The following is a 6,579-nucleotide window of genomic DNA, read 5'->3' as shown; positions in this document are numbered from 1 at the left end:
AGACAGACAGACAGACAGACAGACAGACAGATAGACAGAGATGGGTTGACGAGAGGGAAGGAGAGAATCCAAGGACTTTGAAGTCATTAAATATGATGAAAATATAGGTAATTATAAAGGAAAAAAGTCAAAGAAAAATATTTAAAATGTATAAAATAAAAGAAATCACTCAGATACTTTTTTCATTATTTTCAGATCTCAACCTACAGATTTAGGAAGCTCCAAAGTACCAAGTATTGTCACACAACCAGCTGGACCAAGATAAGACAATTGCAGCTTTTGTACATGAGTATGAAACCAATTACAGAAAGAAGTTTCAGAGAGGGGATAGGAAAAAGAAAGTTTACCATTAGGAAGAAAGGCCTATTCTTAATTTAGTATAGAAAATAGCAAACAATAAGGTGGTGCAATAAAATATTTAGTGTGTGAGAAGATTAGTGATAAACTAGAATAGTATGGTGAAATTGTCCTTAAAGCATAAAGGAAAAATATGTTCTCATAGAAAATGAGATGATGTTTTGAAAACAGGACTGTTTGTCTTTTTATAATAAAACTTCCCTATAGAGAAAGATAATGATATAGGTTTGAGACTGGGATCTGCAGTTAAAGGTCCTGGTCTACAGGCTTGGTGTCATGAGTTTGTTCCCTAGAACCAATGGAAAGGAGGAATGAGGGATCTGACTAAACAACTGTACACACACACACACACACACACAGATAGACACACACACAGATGCACATGCACACACACACACACACACACACACAGACATACACACATATGAAATAAGAGGTACAAACCAATAAAATTGTATACTATATTGTTTTAATTATATTAATAATCAGTTTGGATAAAAATAGAACGAGTGCAACAGTGGAACATTGATTAGTTTTCACAATGAATTTAAAAAGACACAGTATAGTTTAAACAAGCATAGGCATGGGTTGGGAGGAATGGAGTGGAGAGTACATGTTGTAGAGATGTATTCTATGACCAAAGAAAAAATACATAGATAAACAATGTGAATTAAATATATATATATATATATATATATATATATATATATATATATATATATGGGAAGCTAAATATATGTACAAGTATTAGAAGGTAATGGGTGGGAAAATATACTAACCAATCAGACTAGGTATTTCTTGATAATTCTTGATAAAACAGATCTCACAGTGAGTAAAATAATGAAGAATCATTTAGGAATGAAATATTAGGTGTGTTTAGTCCAATAACTTTAGCACTGAAGAAGGTAAACGTGAAACATAGTGAGTTATCTCCCAGAATAGACTCTAGAGAACAACAGTCTTGTCTCAAAAAAAAAAAAAAAACAAAAAACCAACAAAACAAAACAAAACAGGTATGAGAATCATATACTCTAAAAGAGGTTGGTTCTCCAAGTTTGCATGAAAGAAGGATATTTCAAGAATCAGACAGCACAGAACTGTATGAATGTAGAACTGAAAAGCATAAAATTATAGTGAAAAATAGGAAACTGAAAAAGGAGAGTGTGTTTCATGAAAACAAAACATTAAGTCTTCAGCCAAGTTAATTTGAATAAAAAGCAACACTTTTTATTTTTAAAAGATTTATTTTTAGTGTTAAAAATGAAAAGAAAAAAGTCACTTCATTCTCTTGAACCCTGAACAAGAAAGTACATACTATGTCAAAGCAAATATGCAGAATCTTAAAAACTAATGTCATGAACCAGATGTCTGAAATAACTCTCCCAGTTCCAAGATAATAAAACTGGCTTATATTTATCAAATAAATGGAATCAATAATTAATTTATTTGCAAAGCAAAAAGATACAAATGCTGATTGGGTCATAGGACTCTTGATAGAGAAATTATATATCCTATGCAATTTACTTGAGGCTAGAAACAATAAAGGATTAATAAGTGTTAGTATTAGATGAGGCCAGGATTAGGTTAATATTCTTATCAGATAAACATAAAATCAAACCAGGCATATTTCACTCACAACATGGAAAAATACCTTTAACAAATAAACATGTATTTATTTCACTAGATATATCAAAAATACTAAACTTTAACATGGAGTGCATCAAGATATGTAATATATTTTTTTCAAACTTAACCAGATGAGTGTGATAAACTCATTCCTAAAAGAGATTATTCACTGCTATGGCCTACTTCATGACTACAAGGTCTGATAAGGCTACAAAGCCAGAATCTGGTTAAGAAACACAAAAGTAAATAATTGTAATAATGATAAAACAATTATACATAAACAAGCTAAGAAAAATACCACATGAAACTAAAATTAGATATTAAACTGTCACACACATTTTTTGTCACTTTCTTAAGAATTTTTATATATTTTTCTCATTTTTTGATTATTTTATTTATTTACATTTCATATGTTGTTCTCCTTCCTATTCTCTCCTCTGCAAACCCCTCTTTTCATCCCCCTTCACTTTGCCTCTAAAGGATACTCTCCCACCCACCCACCCACTCCTGCCTCACCCCTCTAGCATCCCCCTAAGTTGGGGGCATCAAGCCTCCCCAGCATCAAGGGACTTCGATACCAGATAAGGCAATCCTCTGCCTCTGCTAAATATGTATCTGGAGCCATAAACACATTCATATGTACTCTTTGGTTGGTAGTTTAGACCCTGTGTTCTCTGGGGTGTCTGGTTAGTTGATACTGTTGATCTTCCTATGGGATTGCAATCCCCTTCCACTCAGTCTTTACCTTAACTCTTCAATTGGGTTCCCAGGGCTCAGTCCAATGGTTGGCTGTGATTATCTGCAACTGTCTTAGTTGAGTGGTGGTAGAGCATCGCAGAGGACATCCATACCAGACTACTCTTAGCAAGTGCGTCTTGGCATCAGCAATAGTGTTGGTGTTTGGTGTCTACAGATGGAGTGGTATGTGGATGGCTTTTCCATCAGACTCTGCTTCACTTTTTGTCCCTGCATTTCTTTTAGACAGGAACAATCCTGGGTTCAAAATTTTGAGATATGTATGTGGCCCCATCCCTTCAGGTTTTATCTCCTCTCTGGTATTTCGACTCATATCATCCTCATTGGATCCTGGGAACATTTTGCTTCCCTGGTGTCTGGGTCTTTTTAGTGGTTCACCCTGTTCCCCACCACCCACTAATACATACTCCTATTCATATCCCTAACCCACTCAACTTCTCTCTTTTCTCTTCCCATACATGCTTCTTTCTCCCCTTTCGCCCTATGCCTCTTCTAGAGATTGCTCAGTGGGTAATACCACTGACTGCTCTTCCAAAGTACTTGATTTCGATTCTCAGTACCCAAATGGCAACTCACAACTGTCTGTAATTCTAGTTCCAGGGGATCTGATGCCCTAGCAAAGACTTACAGGCAGCAAAACAATGCATATAAGCTAAGGATTTTTCTTAACTTAAAAACTAGGAACTCTACCAAAAAATAGTCTTATGGCTAGTATATTATCTCAAAAAAAAAGCAAAAAAAAAAGCCTCTACTTTTTGTTTCTTTCTGAGTTCAGAGTAGAGAAACTATATGAATTCTCTTCATTATCTTTCAACACTGCTTCAGAATTTTTAGTTAATTTAATAGAATAAAATTATACCAAAGAAAGTGGAAAATGCAAAGATTCTTAGTCTAGGGTTAGTGTTATTCTTAGTAGAAAATCTCAAGGAATCAAAAAGAAGTCAAAGCAAAGTTGGTGGAACTATGAGCAGCCACAGCACCTTCAACTATATTGCAGCATAAAAAGCTTACCTTTCGCATCCTCTGCTTTGCTTTGATTCCTCTTTTTAATATTGCTGGGAATCATAAACTACTCTATAAGGAGGCTAAATGATGCATGTCTTCTAGACTTCCCTTCATTTTTAAATTTTCAAATTCATTATTTTATAAAATTCAGTATTTATTTTCTGGCAATATTTTATTTATTAATCATCAGAGGAAAATATCATATTTCTCTTTTAATATAGGCAGATTTTACCTTATAGAACTTTTTTTTTTCGGTTTGGTTTTTCGAGACAGGGTTTCTCTGTGTAGCCCTGGCTATTCTGAAACTCACTCTTTCGCCTCGAACTCTCAAACTCAGAAATCTGCCTGCCTCTGCCTCCCAAATGCTGTGATTAAAGGCATGCGCTACCACCTCCCGGCTCTGATATAACTTTTATTTTCATGAATTTCTTACTCCTGGACATAGATGGCTTTGATTATTTATTTTGGTTCATATAAACTTCTGCATGCATACCAAACATAGGATGGTAAGATAGAGATGCACATTTGAAAATACGGGACAATTTAGTAGTAGCTGTTTATTTTAAAAATTTTCTAAAGTTGGCACAAAATCAGAAGTAATAATATAAAAAGCTGTACTCATTGTTTCCAGTGTACATTTGGTTGTATATCTTTATGGGAGGACTATAATCAATTTACAATGAGTCTCCATTCTGTTCTTGACAAGATGGTAACAGCTACTCCTAAGTCTGAGATTTCCTTGTCCCAAAGAATACTTTCCAAGTTTGTGCAGGAAGGCTTAAGCAATCCTCAAAATAGAGGGTGTAGATCCAGGGGGTCTTGTAAATGAAACAATTTTAATACACATGTAAATAGTAAATTAATCTGGCAGCTGTATTTCTTTATCTCATGCTAGTCCCTAATAAACACATAGATTAAAGTAAGATTTATTTAAAACTGCACCTCAGTAGCTGAGCAGTTAAATGATCTACTTTAACCTCCTATGCTAATCTGGCTACCTCACAACCCCATCCTATAATATTTGCATGTTACTATTGATCTGGCTCTTCAAGCTACAGTTATGTGTCAGTGGTTTCCCTCATGGCTACTTCCTGGCTCCAATTTCCTCCATCCTCCTGGCTAATCTGAGTCTCCCTCTCTCCTTCTGCTAGCTGGTTGATATCCTACCATGTTCTATATTATGCTCAGCTATTGGGTGATCAGCATTTATTGACTAGGCCAAAAATGAATAAGAATTGTTCACACAAGCTTGAGAGAGGAGATTATTGGTGTAACTATTACAATGCCATTTTGGGATTGAAACTAAATATGAGGGCAGAGAAATCTGTATTTGAAAAACACAAGGGTAAGCTTTACACAGTATACAAAAACATTATTCCAACAGAGGCTTAACTTTATGGTAACCATAGTCTTTTAATTATTAGTGATACATCACCCTAATAAATCATAATTGAATCTTGTATCCATGTTTTTAGCTTTCAGTGACTTCCATTTTTCAGTGTCCCCATGAGTCTCGAAAATGTAATTTTCTGATTTAAGTAACGTATAATTGACTCTTTCAAACTACCTAAAAATACTAGGCAAGTATAAGCTTCCTGTATAGTCTTTTCTACCTATGAGAGATTCTTGTTCTTAAATATTTCATTCATTAGTTGTAAATTAATCCATCTTTCATACAACTGATTTAACTATGTGCTTTGTTTAGAAGTAGAATATACCACATATATTTCAGTAAGTAAGTACTCTAATGGAGGTTATAACACTATTTGGTTCAGGTTTATATGTGTTAAAACAAACAAATGGCAAAATCAAAGTGCATCATGACTTCAGAAGCACAACCAGGGGTGGGCCCAATAAAATATATGAGCAGAGAAACCAGTATCTACTAGGTTATTGTAAGATGATTTTGACAAAAATAAGTTTAAAGTACATAGTTTAAAGAGGACAAACATGAGGAATTCACATTGATTTTTAGGAAGTAATGATTGACATTGGTCAATCTTATTTAATTTTGTTCAATCTGTCAATAAATGTAAAGAATATTTCCTTGCACTATTTCAAAAACATAAAATCTTCATCAGCACATTTAATTCTGGAGGTAAATGCCTCTAAGGAGTTATAATTTTTTTTCTAAATTAAGAAGAAAGAAATATTCAAATACATGCTGTATGCTACTCTGTTTTCCTGACCTAAAGATTGATATCACTGAAATGATCTGGGAGATGTGATTATGACTAGTGATGTAGTATTGTACTATGTCGGGTGGTTCCCATTGTGTGCTTATTTCCAAGGTCTCCTATCTTTTAGCACTCTAGGTCTAAACTTAGCTACCCATATTTTAATCTGCAACAACTATAAAAAAATAATTAGTGCTTTCTAAATTTCTCATATGACTCAAACTCATATAGCTTGCATAGTTGAAAAGTTTTATTTAACTAATGTATTTCAACTGTAAAGCTATATGAAAAATCATAGCTAGAAACTATGAATGAAATCAGCATGGGCAGACATATTCTTTACATGACTGATTTAGGGACATGGGTTATCATTGTCTCAGTTCATTGTGAGAGTTAGAATTAACTGATATATATAAAATTAAAGTCCTACCTTCTAAGGTTTATTTATACATTTTAATGAAATTTTCTTGTTAGTAGTTTTACAAGTATTTACTTAATCTCTTGATCCCAGGAAAAATAAAACGAAGGTTAGAAAGTCTGTCTATTGAAAATTTACGAAAAGCAAATCCCTGGGTTAATAATGGCAGAGATGCAAAGTGTTGTCTTAGGACTATAGAAGCAACTTGCTACAACTCATGGAAAATTATTTTTACTTGTT

Source organism: Grammomys surdaster, unplaced genomic scaffold (genome assembly GCF_004785775.1).
Source record: "Grammomys surdaster isolate TR1022 unplaced genomic scaffold, NIH_TR_1.0 170, whole genome shotgun sequence".
Taxonomy (NCBI): domain Eukaryota; kingdom Metazoa; phylum Chordata; class Mammalia; order Rodentia; family Muridae; genus Grammomys; species Grammomys surdaster.
This window is presented reverse-complemented; position numbering follows the sequence as displayed.